The 19,081-nt window shown below is 40.4% G+C and overlaps 1 protein-coding gene across 3 annotated transcripts in view; it reads left to right on the plus strand.

Moving 5' to 3' along the window:
• Positions 1 to 8,148: 8,148 nt before the first annotated feature.
• Positions 8,149 to 19,081, plus strand: part of CASP8AP2 (caspase 8 associated protein 2) — a 34,957-nt gene continuing 24,024 nt past the window's right edge. For all 3 annotated transcript variants that reach the window (XM_060616178.3, XM_060616179.3, XM_060616180.3), the window contains exons 1-2: positions 8,149 to 8,231; positions 18,507 to 18,582. The gene's annotated coding sequence lies outside the window, so the exon portion shown is untranslated. The remainder of the gene's footprint in view (positions 8,232 to 18,506; positions 18,583 to 19,081) is intronic.

Genomic DNA, 19,081 nt, shown 5'->3' on the forward strand with positions numbered 1-19,081 from the left:
TATAAACATGGGGGTGCATATGTCTCTTTGAAACAGCATACCTGTATCTCGTGGATAAATACCTAGTAGTGCAATTGCTGGCTTGTAAGGTAGTTCTGTTTTTAGTTTTTTGAGGAACCTCCATGCTTTTTTCCAGAGTGGCTGCACCAGTTTGCATTCCCATCTCAGACTTTTTTTAATTTTAGCCAGACTGGTTGGGTTGTAGAGGTATCTCATTGTTTGAATTTGCATTTCCCTGATGAGCAAGAATGTTAGTATGTCTTCAACTACTTAGTTGTCATATGGGTATACTTTTGGTGTAATTTTTTTGCCCATTAAAAAAAAAATCGGGTCGTCTTTTTGTTATTGATTTATGGGTGTGAGTGTGGCTTGTTGTTTTGTTTAGTATTCTGGATTTAATTCTTTGTCAGATATATGTATTATAAATATCTTCCCATGGTTGGTAGTGAAGAAGTCTAGGACATTCCACCCCAAAATATACTGCTCTGGTATATTGATTATTTTGAGCTGTAGGGCACTTGAAAAACAGTAAATGCAGGGAGAGGCTTTCTCTGAACTCCCTTTATCTGCCTAGAGACAGATCCTCCAAAAGGAACTCAACTGTCATAAATCCCCTTCCTGGGAGTTTCATTGGTCAGGGAAGATTGACTCTTAACACAGAAGAGGAGACTAGAAGTCTACACCATACCCAGATATATTTTGTCACAAACTACCCTACTATCTACTACTAAGGGTTTATTCATCTTTCCTAAAACTCATTGACTCTCTCCTAAAAGTTTACATCCCCCTTCAACCTTCCCCTAGTAAGATGGTATACAAGATTTCATAGGGTGGCAACTGGGTGGCTCAGTCAGTTGAGTGTCCAACTCAATTCAGGTTGAGGTCAGGTCATGATATCACGGTCTGTGAGGTTGAGCCCCATGTTGGGCCCTGTGCTGACATCTCAGAACTTGGAGCCTGCTTCCGATTCTGTGTCTCCTCTCTCTCTGCCCCTCCCCTGCTTGCTCTCTGCCTGTCTCTTTCTCTCAAAAATAATAGACATTAAAAAAAAATTTTCACAGCTCACTGCTTTTTTGGGTATACAGTTCCCCCCCCCCCGTGATGACACTGTGATGCATACGATATTAAAATCAGTGAGTTTGTAATAAATAAATAAACAAATAAATCTGTATTCCTTTTATCCTGTTTATCTGCCTTTTGTCAGTTTATTTCATAGATGCAGTTATGAACCTACAAGGTAGAGCGGAAGACTTTCCTCTCTTATAGTAGCTTCCCTTTTTACTATCTTAATGATATCTGTTGAACTAAAGTTCTTAATTTTTTTAAAGTTCATTTATTTATTTTTGAGAGAGAGAGAGAGTGAGAGAGAGAGAGCATGCACACAAGCAGGAGAGGGGCAGGGAGAGAGGGAGAGATAGGGAATTCCATGCAGGCTCCGCACCATTAGCACTGAGCCCAACATGAGGCTTGATCTCATGAACCTCGAGATCATGACCTGAGCCAAGATCAAGAGTTGGCCAATTAACCAACTGAGCCACCCAGGCACCCCCTAAAGTTCTTAATTTTTAGTAAAGTTCATTTTAATAATGTTTTATGGTCAGTACTTTCTTGGCCTGTTTAAAAAAAAAATCTTTGGCTACACCAAAGTCATTAAATTATAATCCTTCTATTTTTTTCTAGAAGCTTTATGATTTAACTTTTACATTTATTTATTTATATTATTATTAAAAATATTTTTTGTGTTTATTTTTGAGAGAGAGAGAGAGAGTGGGGGGGGGGTGGAGGGGGGGAGGAAGGGGCAGAGAGAGGGGGAGGCATTGAATCCAAAGCAGGCTCCAGGATCCCAGATGTCAGCACAGAGCCCAATGCGGGGCTCAAACCCATAAACCATGAGATCATGACCTGGGTTGAAATTGGATGCTCAACTGACTGAGCCACCCAGGTACCTCTATTTATTTATATTAAATGTTTATTTATTTATTTTGAGAGAGAGACATAGTAGGGGAGAGGCAGAGAGAGAGAGAGAGAGAGAGAGAGAGAGAGAATCTCAAGCAGGCCCTGTGTTGTTAGTGCAGAGCCCAGTGCAGTCTTGATCTCACAAATGGTGAGATCATGACCTGAGCTGATATTAAGTCAGTTGTTTAACTGAGTGAGCCACTCAGGTGCCCCAACTTTTACATTTAAATCTATAATCTGTCTTAAACTAATTTTTATGCATGGTGTGAAGTACAGTACAGTAAATTTTTTAACATTATTTTTTAAAGTTATTTATATGCCAAATGGAACTTGCTATCCCAAGATCAAGAGTCTCATGGTATACTGACTAAGCCATTCAGACACCCCTTTTTTAAAAATATTTTTTAAAAGTAATCCATGGTTTATTTCCATATAGATATCCAGTTGCTCTCCACCTTTATTGAAAAGACACCTTTTATTTTTATGTAAAAGAATAAATTCTTGTCCCTAGGAACTATAAAGACTATATACATGATTTGGAAATGAGACTGCACTAAACAATGACCAAAGAAGAATCGTCCACTCTATGCCTTGTCTTTGGTCTGGTCTCTCAGAAATAGAATGTTATCGGGGCGCCTGGGTGGCTCAGTCGGTTAAGCGTCCGACTTCGGCTCAGGTCATGATCTCACGGTCCGTGAGTTCGAGCCCCGCGTCGGGCTCTGTGCTGACAGCTCAGAGCCTGGAGCCTGTTTCAGATTCTGTGTCTCCCTCTCTGTGACCCTCCCCGTTCATGCTCTGTCTCTCTCTGTCTCAAAAATAAATAAACGTTAAAAAAAAAAAAAAAGAAATAAGAATGTTATCAGTTATATTTATTGTTGCTTGTTGCCTCACATTATTTTTATCTGTATATTCACCATAGTCTACTTTCCCTTCCACATAAATTCGGGCCCTCGTTTTCACATACTGATATGCCACATCTCTGAGCCCTGGTCAGAATACTGATATTCTGTGCCATGGTGTCTTTTGACTGACATTACTCATTTGGTATGTTTCACTTTCCCCTGATTGCCACATCTCATTCATTGCTGGAGAAACTATTGTGGCTGGGTTTTTCTCTCCCACTTGGAAGACAATCCTTTATTGTCTTTATCATAAATCAAGTAACCCTGTATGTGTGGTTCTGTTCCTAGACTCTCCATTCTGTTCCATTAGGCCATTCGTCTATACTTGCAGTAATGCCACATTGTCATAAATATTGTAGCTTTATAGTGAGTCTTGAAATCTGTTGTAGTAGTCAAGATTCTCCAGAGAAACAGAAACAAATACAAGATGCTTATGTATAAACAAATATTTCCTATAATATCCTATTATATATATTTGACATATATGGAATTGACTCATGAACTTACAAGGTCTAGGAAGTCCCATGATCTACCACCTGGAACACAGAAGACCTGAAACACAGAAGCACTAATGGTCTAAGTTCTAGTCCCAGAGCAAGAGAAAATCAATGTTCCAGATCTAAATCGGAGCAAATTCTCTCTTCCTCCACCTGGTTGTTCTATTCAGACCTCCAATTGATTGGATGATACCCACAGTGTTGAGGGCAATCTACTTTATTTATTTATTTATTTATTTATTTATTTATTTATTATTTATTTAAATGATTTTTTTAATGTTTATTTTTGAGAGAGAGAGAGAGTGAAAGTGGGGAATGGGCAGAGAGAGAGGGAGACACAGAATCTGAAGCAGATTCCAGGCTCTAATCTGCCAGCACAGAGTCCAATGGGGGCTCAAACCCAAGAACCACAAGGTCATGACCTGAGAAGTTGGATGCTTAACCAGCTGAGCCACTCAGGTGCCCTATTTTTTATGAAAAAAATGTTTTTTAGATTTTTTTTTACTTTAGAGAGAGAGGGGGTGAGAGACAGAGCAGTAGTAGGGGAGGGGCAGAGAGAGAGGGAGACACAGAACTTGAAGCAGTCTCCAGGCTCCAGCCGTCAGCACAGAGCCAGATGCAGAGCTCAAACTCAGGAACTCGTGAGATCATGACCTGACCCCAAGTCGGATCCTTAACCAAATGAGCCACCCAGTCCCCCTGAGGGCAATCTACTTTATTCATTCAACCATTTCAGGCAGAAACATTATCACAGACATAACCAGAAAGAATATGTAACCAAACATATGGGCCTGTGACCTAGATAAGTTAACACATTAAATCAATCATCTCACTGCTCACCAACAGTGCAAGTCCTCCAACTTCTTAAAGAATGCTTGGTTAGGGGTGCCTGGGTGGCTCAGTCAGTTAAATGTCTGGCTCTGGATTTTGGCTCAGGTCATGATCTCATGGTTCATGAGTTTGAGCCCCACATTAATTTATTATAAAAAATAAAAATAAATAATAAATAATAAAATCTTTTAAAAAAAGAAAAAATGTTTTGTAGGGCCAGTAGGAAGCATAGTGCCTGTGGGGGAGTACCAAGCGATGAGACTTTAAAGCAGTGTCAGCAAACTACAGCCCATGGACCAAATCTTGCTCATTGACTGGTGTTGTACATTTTGGTCTATAAGCAAAGAATAGCTTTTACATTTTTAAGTGGTTGGGAATACAATCAAAAGAAGGATAATATTTTGTGACAGGTAAAAAATATAAAATTCAAATTTCAGTCTCTATAAATAAAGCTTTATTGAAACACAGTCATATTAATTTGTTTATATGTTATCTGTGGCTGCTTTCACCAAGTATCTTGGTTCCTAAAATTATTAACATATTACACACTTCTTTATCTTACAATATACATGAAATAGTTTCAAAATTACAATATTGAGACTAACAATAAAACTACTGCATAAAGTATAAGATTTCTTTGCAGTCCTTTTTGTGCTTGGAATATATCCCACTAATGATGTATAGTCAGAGCACTGTGTTCAAATGTCACTTATTATTGGTTTGAGTGGTTATGTTTCTCTCGTTTACACAGGTTCATTTATTTCAATTTATTTTCAATTTTTGCATTTTTTCCTTCTGATTTGATTCAGTTTTTGAATACATGAAACACTTCTGTGATTCAAAAGCAAAAGGTTATAAAAAGGAAAACTCAGCACTTTACATAGGTGAAATATATGGTATGTGAATTATATGTCAATAAAGCTGTTATCAAAAAAAAAGCTGTCTTTTTCCCTGAAGAATTACCCTTTTTAAAAATTTTTTTATTAAAAAATTTTTTTTTACATTTTATTTATTTTTAAGAGAGAGGGAGAGACAGAGCACAAGTGGGGGAGGGGCAGAGAGAGGGAGACACAGAATCCGAAGCAGGCTCCAGGCTGTCTGCACAGAGCCCAATGCGGGGCTCAAACCCATGAACCATGAGATCAAGACCTGAGCTGAAGTCAGTTGCTTAACCCACTGAGCCACCCAGGCACCCCACCTTTTTTTTTTTTTTTTTTTAAGTAGGCTCCACACCCAGCTTGGAGCCTGACATGGATCTTGAACTCACAACCCTGCGATCAACAACCGAGCTGAGATCAAGAGTCAATTGCTCAACCAACTGAGCCACCCAGGCACCCCAAATTACCCTTTTATTAAGTTCTAATTTACCCTTCAAGTGTTTTTTTTTTTTTTTACACTATTTATTTTTGAGAGAGAGAGAGAAAGAGAGAGAGAGCGCACAAGTGAGGGAGGGGCAGAGAGAGAGAGGGAGACACAGAATCCAAAGCAGGCTCCAGGCTCTGAGCTGTCAGCACAGAGCCCGACGTGGGGCTCGAACTCACAAACCGCGAGATTATGACCTGAACCAAAGTCGGACACTTAACTGATTGAGCCACCCAGGGGCTCCTACCCTTCAAGTGTTTTTTATGCAAAAACAAGCAAATATATGTACTGCATTTCTTTCACTCATTTTTTTCTTATACAAAAGCTAGCATACCATACTGTACTTTTTCCTTCCTTAACACTATCCCTAGGAGATTACCCAATATAAGTACATATAGACATCTTCAGGAGTTGCTTGTTTTTCCTGTTGTTATTTAAGTAAGCTTTATGCCCAAGGTGGGGCTTGAACTCACTACCCCAAGATCAAGAGGATCAAGAGTCACATGCTCTACTAACTAAGCCAGTTAAGTGCCGCTAGAATTTGTGTTTTTTTTAATATAATCTTTTTTTAATCTTTATTTATTTTTGAGAGAGAGACAGCATGTGAGCAGGGGAGGAGCAGAGAGAGAGGGAGACACACAATTGGAAGCAGGCTCCATCCAGGCTCTGAGCTGTCAGCATAGAGCCAGATGCGGGACTTCAACTCACGAACTGTGAGATCATGACCTGAGCGGACTGAGCCACCCAGGCGCCCGGAATTTGCTTTTTTTTTTTTTTAAAGCAACATTTGCAATTGTGAGTTCAGACTTAATAAAACATGTAACTGTGTTATATTTCTTTGTTTTCTTAAAAAAAAAAAATACCTTCAGTTGACTTCTGTTCCGTAAGTATCCCAAATTCCCAATTTGGCATTGGTTGAGGTCTTTCCGAGCAAATTCATTTTTTAAAATGTTTATTTTTGAGACACAGAGAGAGAAACAGAGAAAGAGGGAGATTTATTCCAAAGCAGCGCTGTCAGCACAGAAGCACAGAGCTCTACACGGGAAAGAGGGAGACACAGATTCCAAAGCGGAGCTATCAGCATGGAGCCCTACTCTGGACTTGAACTCATGAGCTGTGAGATCTTGACCTGAGCTGAAGTCAGAGGCCTAACCAACTGAGCCACCCAGGCGCTCCTAAGCAAATATTTTTAAACCAATCACTACTTTCTAGTCAATGTAAAGTTTTTAAGAAGTACTAGTAAAATGAGAGGCTTTGTAAGTACATCAGTAATAAGGTCATTCTTCTCTGAAAGATAATTTTGGGGGAAAACTTCAGTTATTTTCGAGATATATATTTTATGTTCTCCATTAATATTTTTTGATGAATGTCATCATTATGCACCTATGCTGAAAACCAATATTCAATCAATTGCTAAATTTGTTGATTTCATCTCCTAAATATTCTCAAATCTATCCTGTTGCCTACCATTTCCTTCAGATCCTCATTTTCTCTAGCCTGATCTCTGTAATAACATCTGAAACTTCTCCTTCTCAAGGCCAGAGGATTTTAATGATGCAAATCAGATCACCACCGCACCAAGCATAAAATCCTTCAATGCCTCATCATTTAAAGATAAATTCCAAGTTCGTTGACATATATATACATACATGTATATATGCATATATGTATGCATATATAGCCTTTCAAGTTCTGACCCGTAGCTTCCCCGCCAGCCTCATCTCACACTTCATGCTCCAGCAACAATAAACGCCTTATGGTTGCACACCCTCTACTCTTTCCGTCTCCACTACCTGGAATGCTTGCCTGTCTGACTGACTTCTCCGAAACAAAGCGATTGGGAGAGAATCTGGGAAATTGGTTTTCTCCCAGAACATATTCTGCCAAATGGAGGTCTTTCCAGAAAATTTAAAAATATACGAGTCGATATGACAGTTACAAGTTATTAAAATGGACAAACAGGAGGAAACGGTTAGAGATCAAGAGGAAGATCCCCAGATCAGGTAGCAGAGGAAGTTGTTTTGGTTTACTTCCCTTCCAATCAATGGCGTAGGCCCCGCCCCCGTAGGCTAGACCCTAGGGGCACCTCTAGTTCCTGCATGTTCTATAAGACAATTCAGGTATTCTACCCTCTAAAAAGCTCTCCTGTTCCTCCTACCCCACTTTACTTGGTATCCCCTCTTCAAAGCTCTCAACACCCTGGCCTAAATTGTTTGCCTAAAGTGTCTGAGGGCAAGGAACAGTGTTTATTCATCATTATCGAGCCAGTGTCCAGGACCACGTCTAGCACGCAGTTCATGCTCAACAGAATTTATAGAATAAAGGACCAAATAAATGACAGGGCCTTAGAGTTTACTTTCCCTTTCATTAAAGAGCTTCTCCCAGACTCCGCCCTTAACAGCTCCAAGCCCCGCCCCTTCCTGCATCAGCGTAGGCCCCGCCCCTTTCCCTTAAACTCCGCACCAGCTTACGCGAGTTTGGCGCCAATCGTGTTTTTTTTTTTCGCCCTCCTAAAGGCGGGAACTAGTTCTGTGCGCCGGGACGTGCTGTACGTCTGGTCTGATTGGCCATGGGTGCTCGGTCCCGCCTCCCCGTCCTGAGTGCGCTCTGGCATTGGTGGAGATGCCTGGGAGACCTCGGTGTCCAGAAAGGAGCCCCAGCTATCTTGGGCTGGGCAGGGCGGGTAAGTTGATGTGGGGGTCCGGTCCGCTCGGGGCTCTTGGGAATAGGCTGTATGGCAGGGTAGTGCTCCGAGCGGAAGCAAGCGGTTTTCGGGGAGCCCAGGCGTCGAAGAGAATCACGGAGTCGGGGAAGGGGGGGGGCGCGCCTGATGTCCGGGGCCCTTAGGTAGCCGCGTTCCCGCCGCCCTCGGGTGCAGTTTCAGGGCTCGCATTCGCGTTCCTCTCTGGTCCCTCGAGAGGATCCAGGGGGGAATTGGGGTGAGAGCACGTAGGAACTACCCTTTCGACCGCTCCTCCCGCCCCTCCCCCCAAAACCAATCTTGTCTTGGAATGCACTTCTTGAGGCTTCCGGATGGGATTCTGGAGGAATGGGTCTTTCGTAAGTGTAAGGTGATCATTGATATTGGTTGTTTTCGCTACTCTTATACCCAGAGAAGTTATCTCCACAACGCCTAGAACCATACCTGACACATAGTTGGCCCCAACTCAGATGTTAATGTAGAATATGCAGAATCTCAGGATTTGTGCTTCAGGGATCGGGTTGGCATTGACTGATTCTTCCCTGGTCTTTCCCAGATTCCTCCCTGGTCTTTCCCATTCTCCGCAGCTATAGCTCCAAACCTCTACCCTTCCTCAGTGCCCCTCCCCCATCTCACTCAGCGCTTCTTTGATTGGAGGACAGAGACCAGAGCAAAAATTTCCCCACCCCCACCCCAATTATCTTATAGCATTTCTTCCCATTTCACAAGAGGTGGCCCCCTTTCAAAGAAAAAAATATATACTTTTCTCATGAATATTCTTGATTTTGTCATTTGGCTTTAAAGACAGTGGGAATCTAATCCCAAATATGCCATTTAACACCTGTTTGACCTTGGGGCAAGTTTCTTAATCATTTGTTATATGTTTCCTCAACTGTGAAACGGGAAAAAGAATAGTATATACTTCTCGGGATTTTGGGAAGATTTAAAATAATGTATTTGGAACATTTAAGGCCCTGGCACGTAGTGTTCAGTATATGTAGTGTTTGTTATTTTCCCTTTACATTTTCTTTGGGGATCTTGGTGTATTAGATTTAACCTTTCCCAGGAACCTTAAAAGACACTCTCCTCCTCCCCTGGCTTTTTCCTGTTTTCCTCTATAAATGCTTACTTCATTCCTTCAATTTTTTTTTTAAGGAAAATTTCCTTTAGACTGTCTTTAAGACATTGTCCTATCACAAAAGGCTAGGTAATCCTCCTTTCATGTGCTTTGTTCCTAAAATGATTATGAGTGAGCTTTCAACTCTTTTCTTTGATCATCATGGTTTTAAACATGTAAACCTTTGCCTTTACACTGTTTAGGTGCAACACTCCTCTGTCAGTAGTCCCTCTAATTATATATTGAGGTCCTCATTTAGGGGAAAGTGAGAGCAAATGTGAATAAAACCCCTCTTTCCAAGAGATTCTGATACATAATCCTTCCTCTTTTCCCTCCTCCCTTCTATTTTAGGAGAATCACTGGCCTTTGTGATTTCAAGACAGTAATCTCAACTCTCAACTCTACCAGTTACGTTTTGTCTTTTGTGCTACATACTCCTGTTTCCTGTTGTCTATTAGACATCTTCACCTGGATGTCATACAGATAATTTATCATGTCTTCTTTGGTTCTCTATTTCAGTTAAAAGCATGACTACCTTGTTACCAAAGCTAGGAACTTTGGAGTTATTGTTAATAAATTGGGGATTTCAGTAATTCAACAAATATCTTTTTATTACCTACTAACTTGCAAGGCCCTGTCCTGAGAGCTGGTGATACAGTGGTGAACAGAACAGAGTCAGTCCTGGTCTTCATGGATCTTACATTCCAGTGGGTGAGATGGACATTTCTTTAGGAATCGCACAAAAATGTAATTATAAACTGAAAAGAGGCCATATCGAGAAAGGACACAGTGGTATAAGAGTTTGTAACAGAGGGCCTGACATAGTGGAGAGAGAGAGTAGCCAGGGAAGGCTCAAACATTACTTAAGACAAAATACCAGCGAGGAGTTGAGTGATGGTAGAGCGTTGAGGAAAGAGCACTCCCTGCAGAGGCCCTGTGGCGGGAGGGAACAATTGGCATGGCCGAAGAGCTGAAAGAAGGTCAGTATGATCAAGAGTAAAGACTGCCTGCTGGGAAATGGGGAAGAAGGATACAGACTATCTCTGGAATTGTGGGCAGAGGCCAGGTCTCCCTAGACTTTGCAAGCAGAGTTGTGACAAAATTTTTAAATCTAAAATCAGCAGGAAGCACTGAAGGGTTTTAAGTAGAGGAGGGAACATGATCAGATTTGCATTTTGAAAAGATAACTCAGGCTCTGGTTTTGAAGTGGTCAAGATTGGACATTCGAATACACTTTCCATTAAATCTTTTGATTCTGTCACAGAAATCTCAGATCTGCTTCTTATTTCCACTACTGATGGCTTCGTCACCCCTCATTGTCTCCTGCACTGTTTTCATAGTCTTTATCTTTTGGTACTAATATTTTCAATACTTTTCTTGCTAGAGTTAAATTCCTGGAATGCAGATTTGATCATGATAGTCTCTTGCTTTAAAAACCTTCAGTGGTTTCTCTCATTCTCTACTGGATGAAGTCCAAGTATCTTAATCGTGTAATATATCACCTGACTTCTAAAACCTCATTTCTCTCTTGCCATTTGCAACTCTGGATGGAACTAGAGGGTATTATGCTAAGTGAAATTAGTCAGAGAAAGACAAATATACGACTTCACTCATATGAGGACTTTAAGATACAAAACAGATGAACATAAGGGAAGGGAAGCAAGAATAATATAAAAACAAGGAGGGAGACAAAACATAAGAGACTCTTTTTATTATTTTTTTAATGTTTATTTATTATTGAGAGACAGAGACAGACAGAGTGAGCAGGGGAGGGGCAGAGAGAGAGGGAGACACAGAATCTGAAGCAGGCTCCAGGCCCCAGCTGTCAGCACAGAGCCTGATGCGGGTCTTGAACCCATGAACTGTGAGATCATGACCTGAGCCGAAGTTGATGCTTATGCTTAACTGACTGAGCCACTCAGGCGCCCCTAAGAGACTCTTAAATATGGTGAACAAACAAAGGGTTGCTGGAGGGGTTGTGGGAGGGGGGATGGGATAAATGGGTAAGGGGCGTTAATGAATCTACTCCTGAAATCATTGTTACATTATATGCTAACTTGGATGTAAATAAAAAAATAAATTATTAAACCCCTCATTTCTCAAATTCTAATCTGTAGGTATTCACACCCATACTTCCTTGTGAGCTCATAGATGTAGTGGGGAGATGGTATAGGAATTGTGTTTGCAAACAGGAACCCAGTTTCACTGAACCTTGGGATTTTGGAAACCTTGGGATAGTGAATGATGGAGCTAGAAAGGTAGGCATTAGTGTGTATCATGGTAAGGCGTTTGGGCTTTATTCAGTAGACATTGGGAAGTAATGGAAAGTTTTTGAGCAAGAAGTGATAATGAGCAGGATTGCTTCTGAAAAACGAATCCAGCAATTGTGTGTGGCATATATTTGGAGAGAGGAGATAATTAGATAGGTATAGTGGAGCCTGAAATAAAATTTAGAAGGAAAGAACGAGGATAAATGGGAGAAACATTGTGGACTTGTATCAGAAGGCTATTAGGGAATGCTAGTGCCAGTGAAAGAAGTAGAGATGTCAGGAGGCGACAGATGTTGATCTCTTTTGGTTTTGGTCTTGGTGAATTGGGACTTACAGGAATGTGTTTATTAACCTTAGCATCTTATTGCTGACTGTTGGTTTGTGTTTTAGTACAAACAGTTCCTAATTTTCCAGCACTGTGAGGTGGCAGCAGAGGGGTCTATAAATCTGATCTGGTACCCCTACTTTTTGTGGCAGTATTTACTCTTTATCACTTACCCCCTTGTGTTTGTTCATCAAGTGTTTAACACAACGTAATAAATTTTGCTTTTCAGGTATAGAAAATAAGATACTGATGTCCAGGAGTTCATTGCCTTAGTACAACATTCAAAAGCATTTTTATAAGAGCCCAATAGCATTTAGAGCTAGTTAGGTGTTATTGAAATGGTAATAACCACAGCTCTGTGAAATCCTTTCTGTGAGCTTCTCATGGCAAATGAGATTGTAAGATAATATGTGTTAAGACACTAAGTTTGTGGTAAGTTGTTAGAGCAGCAATAGGAGACTAATGTACTCAGTCACACTATGCATATTTTATGTACTCAATAGTCACATGTGGTTAGTGTTATATTGGACAGCTCAGATATAGGACATTTCTGTCATTATAGAAAGTTCTATTGGACAGCACTAGTCTAAAAAAGGTAGTTCTTAGGGCATCTGGCTGGCTCAGTCGGTGGAGCATGTGATTTGTGGTCTTGGGGGTTGTTAAGTTCAAGCCCCACATTGGGTGTAGAGATTAGTTAAAAATAAAATCTTTAAAAAATAAAAATTAAAAAATTAAAAAGGTAGTTCTCAAAGTGTAGTCCTTGAACTAGCAGCATGACCTGAGAACTTTTTAGAGTTGCAGATATTCATGTCTCACTCTAGACCTACAGAATCAAAAACTGGGGGAATGGGACTCATCAGTCTTGTGTTCTAACTCCTTCAGGTTAGAAGTCTAAAAACATGCTGAAGTCTAAAAACAACTTTTTTTCTTTTCTTTCCCTTTCTTCCTTTCTTCCGTTCTTTCTCTTCCCTGCCCTGCCCTGCCCTGCCTGGCCCTGGCCCTGGCCCTGCGAGTGAACAGAGAAGGGGCAGAGAAAGAAGAGAGAGGGTGCCCTGCCCTGCCCTGCCCTGGCACTGCCCTGCGAGTGAACAGAGAAGGGGCAGAGAAAGAAGAGAGAGGGAGGATTCCAAGCAGGCTCCGCACTGTTAGTGCGGAGCCTGATGCAAAGCTTGAACCCACGAACCCTGTCCTCATGACCTGAGCCAAAACCAAAAGTTGTATGCTTAACTGAGCTACCCAGGTGCCTCTAACAACAACTTTAGAAAGCAAATGATTGCAATGGAGGTAGCTAAATGTAATGATGTATTTAGTATGTCAGTACAATAAGGGAATGAGGGTTGACTATGTCTCCAGAAAAGGGGGTTCTCTTTTATGGTAGCTGGGTTGGGGAGAGGATGAGCAGACCAGGCAGGGCAATAGAATGAGCAAAAGATTGTGGAGTTGAGGTTCATGGCATAATTCAGGAACTGCAAGTACAGACATTTCTGCTTTAATGTATGCATTTTTGAAAAACCTTTAGTTCTGTAACTCACTAAAACAGGGTTTATGGGAAAAATAGGGGCAGAATACTCAAAACCTGTCTACTCATGTTACTAGAGCACCAACAGGAACAATAACAATTTTAATTAAAATGTTGGCATAGTTAATGCAAGTAAAATTCCTAATGAATATCTCAGTCAGTATAGATTTTTTCTCAAGAAAGAAGAAAGATGAAATAGGCTGATGGAAGGAGGAAAAGGAAGAATTGAAGCTGTTGATTTGTGGAGACAAGAACAGAGGGACATAAACACAGGTTGCAGGTTTGATGTGAATACTGTGATGGCAGACTGGATGGCTTTGGCTTATTGCCTGGTATTTGGGTTATTTCTACCCTGACAAAGATTGAGGAAAATCATGCTTACACCCTTGCAAGACAGAGCCTGTTACTGTACTGAGACAAGAGGAAGAAAGGAGAGTGATGGGCACCTAGAGTAAGGGCATCAGTGTAGGACTAGATTCCTTCAAGAGTTGCTGCATTTAGCTGCTGTTAATGGTGCAAAACTGTAATGATCTGGGAAGAACCCTGTGTGAACCAGTATAGTTTCTGCATTACACTAACATCATTTCTCTATTTCTCAATAACGTGTGTGCTGCCTCGCATTATAGAAACATGCTTTGGTAGGGGCACCTGGGTGGCTCAGTTGGTTAAGTGTCCGACTTGATTTCAGCTCAGAGCATGATCCCACGGTTCATGAATTTGAGCCCTGTGTCAAGCTCTGTGCTGACAGCATGGAGCTGGAGCCTACTTGGGGTTCTGTCTCCCCGCCTCTCCCTCTCCCCCTCTCCCCGTTCTCTCTCAAAATAAATAAATAAATAAGCATTAAAAAGAATAGAAATATGCTGTGGTAGTACAGAATATCTCATGTGGCTGAATAGGGTAGGTTAGAGTAGCAGTGTGAGAAAAGTAGTGATATTTCTGGAAAGGCCTTGTAGTTCTGTGCTAGGGAAGCTTAATTCAATAACGTTGCTTTGGGTGGTTCTTAAAGGCTTTTTGACCTGGGAGTGAAACAGGTTACAAGTCAACAGATTTTGGCTTTAGTGTGGAAAGTGGTAGAAGGAAAAAGGTGTTGGTAGTATGGAAACTAGTTAGGAGACTTTGTAATAATTTAAATGAGTAATAATTATATTGAAAACTGGAATGACTGAGTGGAAAGGAGATGTTAAATTTGAGAGATTTAAAAATAAAATCACTAAGAATTTGTGATCACTTGAAAGTGAGTGTGGATGTAAGGGACGAATCAAAGATAATGAGAGTTTGTAGCTTGAGAATGAGTTCAGGCAGGAGATAATTGTTTATATTTCCCATATCTAGGCATCTACCTTATTTGCTTTCATTATTATGCCTTATATAAATATCTTTTTCAATCTCACTGTCTCCATCTTGGGTTATGTTATTATGTGGACTCTTATATAAGCTCCTTCCCAGTTTCTTCACGTTTGTCTTTCTAGTTCATTCCACATGTTAATCTTTTCTCTTTATACCAGTGTTTCTAACTCAGAAACCTTCAGTGCTCTTGTCTTCTGAAATTTCAAGGCCAGATTCCTTAGTTGGACATTTAGTATCTTCTGTTTGACTCTAATGAAATTTGACAGTCTTATCTCCCAGTCCTCTTCTGCCCGAGGTTCATATATGCCTTCCCTCCAAAGTTAATGGTGTTCTCATTTGGAATCTACCTATCTCCACTCTTCTTCCCACTCTTCCATTGATATGCAGGTCCTTCTTCTACAAACCAGTCATCAGCCATATGCATGCTTTTATTCTCCACACATCTTTGCCAACATTTGGGAGTGGATAGTGGCTACAAGAGGGCATGAGTAATACTTCTAAGGTGATGATAATGATCTGTTTCTTGATCTGGGTGGTAATTAGATGGATGTGTGTAGGTTGTCAAAAATCATAGGACTGTATACTTATGATTGGTGTTTTTTTTTCCTATATGTTGTACTTTAATAAAAAGTTTACTTCCTTTTCTCCAAAATAAAAAATGTCCTGCCTCTCCTAGGCCCTTTACATTTCAATTTAATTTTTATGGTCAACTTGTTAAGTTTGAGTGGGATTGCATTGAGTTGGAGAGAATTGCCAACTTTGATATTGAGTTTTCCTAAATATGATTGAATTATGTTTTGCCATTTATTTAGATCAGAAGCAAATTGCCTGTTTTTGTAAATAAAGTTTTATTGGAACACAGTCAGACCTATTTGTTTACATGTCGTCTTTGGTTGCTTTTGAGCTTCAGTGGCAGGGGTAGGTGGTTGTGACAGAGCAGATGGCCTGCAAGCACAAAATATTTACTTTCTGGCCTTGTAAGAAGAAAAGGTTTCCATACCCCTGATTTAGGCCTTTCTTTCTATTTCTTTCTTTCTTTCTTTTTTTGATAATTTATTTATTTTTTTGAGAGAGAGAGTGCATGGGTAGGGAGAGGGACAGAGAGAGAGAGAAAGAGAATCTTTTTTTTTTTTTTTTTTAATGTTTATTTATTTTTGAGAGAGAGAGAAAGGCAGGGAGACAAGCAGACAGAGAATCCTAAGCAGGCTCTGCGCAGGGCTCAAACCGATGAACCATGGGATCATGAACTGAGCTGAAACCTAGAGTCAGATGCTTAGCTGAGACACCCAGGCACCAAGAAAGAAGGGAAGAGAGAGAGAGGGGGAGAGAGAGAGAATGAGAATATAATTTCTGTGTACTTAATGGTTTTGTTGTTGTAAATATCTTTTTATCAGTTATGTTTTAAAACTCTTGCGGGGTGCCTGGGTGGCTCAGATTCTCTCTCACTCCCTCTCTGCCCCTCTAACGCTCTCTCTCCCTCTTTCTCAAAATAAATAAAGTTAAAAAAAACCAAAACCTTAAAATTGTTTTGCTGGCATACAGGAAAGCGTTTTTGTGTGTTTATCTTACATTCAGGAACTTAAAAAAAACTCTTATTCTAATAATTTGTAGATTTTCTACATTGGTGGCCATAGTGTAAATAATGTCAGCTTTGCTTCTTTCCAGTTCTGTCTCAATTCATGCCTTACTCTTCTTTCAAACAGAAGCAAGCTTGACTTTAAAGGAGATGCTTTTGTGGTGTCATCATCATGTATGATTGAGGGTTTTGTTTTGTAGTAGAAATATATCCTTTATCAGTTTAAAAAAGGTCCCTTAAATTTTCATAAACCCCAAGTTTGCTAGGAGTTAGTATTGAATTTATCATATGCTCTTCCTGAGCAGATGTTAGGATACACATATTTTGTCTCTAATATGATGAAATATACAAATATTTTTTTTACTGAGAGACTATTGGTTAGAATGGTTTTTGATTTATGATAAAATTCAGAAGCACAGGGGTGCCTGTCTGGCTCAGGTATAGCATGCAACTCCTCATCTCAGGGTCATGAGTTCAAGCCCCACATTAGATGTAGAGCTTACTTAAAAAAAAAAAAAAAAAAAAAAAATCAGGAGTACAGAGAAATCTTGTTTATCATGCTACATCTCCCTCCCCAGTTTTCTCCGTTGTTAATGTCTTATTACATGATATTAGTATGGTACATTTCCTGTAATTATGAACCAACACTGCTTTATTTTTTTGTTTTTTTTTAAAGATTTTATTGTATTTTTATTTTATTTCAGAGACGGGAAGAGAGAGGGTTCATGTGGGGAAGAGGGGCAAAGGGATAGAAAGAGGATCCCAAGCAGGCTTCACGCTCTCAGTGTGGAGCCCGGTGTGGGGCTCATCCCGTGGGATCATAACCTGAGCCAAAATCAAGGGTTGGGACACTTAACCGACTAAGCCACCCAGTTGCCCCATCTTTTTTTTTTTTTTTTTTTTTTCTTAAGTAATACCTGCCAGTAGTAAAAACTAAAACTGTAAAATGATATGCAATGAAGACTTTGATCTATTAGATTTCTGTTTAACCAAATCATTATCACCATTCTGTAAAAAACCCATTGACTGATTTTCCCTCCTCCATATGACAGTTTATTTTTAAATTAATTTATTTTTATTTTTTATTTTCATTAAATTTTTTTTAATGTGTGTTTATTTTTGAGAGAGAGAGACAGAGTTGTGAGTAGGAGACGGGCAGAGAGAGAGGGAGACACAGAATCTGAAGCAGGCTCCAGGCTCTGAGCTGTCAGCACAGAGCCTGACAGGGGGCTCAAACCCACGAGCCATGAGATCGTGACCTGAGCCAAAGCTGGTTGTCTAACGACTGAGCCACCCAGGCACCACTTTTATTTTTTTTTAACATTTATTTATTTTTGAGAGAGAGAGAGGGAGAGAACATGCATGCATGTGAACGGGAAAGAGGCAGAGAGAGAGGCAGATGATCCAAAGCAGGCTCGTCACTGTGAGCCCAGAGCCCGATGCAGGGCTCAGACTCCTGAACCTGTGAGATGGCCTGAGCTGAAATCAAGAGCTGGCTGCTTAACCGACTGACTGAGCTACCCAGGCGCCCCCATATGACGGTTTATAGCTGGTAATAAGTTACTGTTAGAAAGCCTGTGAGTTTCTGCTGTGTCAGTAGTTTTGCTTTACCAAGAGTTAGTTCTGTTATTTGACAAATATGATTATGCCATTTGTAATTATTGTACAGACTATATTATAACAGTTAATCAAATCAGCTAATTGGAAAAAGTGTTGCAATGGGGAATGTGAGTAATGAATAAAACGATATACTTTAGGGGTGCCTGGGTGGCTCAGTTGGTTAAGCGTCTGACTTGATTTCTGCTCAGGTCATGATCTCACTGTTCATGGTATTGAGCCCTGCGTCAGGCTCTGTGCCAACAGCGTGGAGCCTGCTTGAGATGTTCTCTCTCTCTCCCTCTCTGTCCCTGCCCCACTTTCAGATGAACACTGTTTCTCTCTCTCTAAATATAAATAAACATCTTTAAAAAAAGATACATACTTTGATTGTATTTAAAAGTAGTAACATAAATTGTATCTCTTGTGATAGAACCATGACTTTTTCTTTGAGAATGAGTCCAGTGATTAGAGTTCTGACTTCTTTCTTTCTTTTTTTTTCTTAAGTAAGCTGTATACCCAGCGTGGGGCTTGAACTCATGACCTCGAGATCAAGAGTCAAATGCTTTACCAGCTGAGCCAGGTGCCCCCTGACTTCTTTCTTGCATAAACCACACCTATAAGACATTGCTTATGATTTCCATCCCTCCCTTCCTTCCTTCTTTAATTAAAATGGAGTAAGAATTTAGATACTTGTTTTTTTCTTTTTTTCCTTTTTTAATGTTTTTATTTATTTTTGAAAGAGGAGAGAGAGAGAGAGAGAGAGAAAGAGAAAGAGAAAGAGAAAGAAAGAGAAAGAGAGAGAGAAAGAGAAAGAGAAAGAGAAAGGGAAAGACAGAGCACGAGCTGGGTAGGGGCAGAGAGAGAGGGAGACACAGAATCTGAAGCAGGCTCCAGGCCCTGAGCTGTCAGCACAGAGCCTGATGCAGGGCTCAAACTCATGAATTGTGAGATCATGACCTGGGCTGAAGTCTGATGCTCAACCTACTGAGCCACCCAGGCGCCCCAAAAAACGATTTTTTTAAATGTTTTTTTTTTGAGAGAGAAAGAGAGGGAGACACAGTGCAAGCAAGGCAGGGGCA

The sequence above is a fragment of the Panthera onca genome, chromosome B2, assembly GCF_046562875.1.
Source record: "Panthera onca isolate mPanOnc1 chromosome B2, mPanOnc1 haplotype 2, whole genome shotgun sequence".
Classification (NCBI taxonomy): Eukaryota; Metazoa; Chordata; class Mammalia; order Carnivora; family Felidae; genus Panthera; species Panthera onca.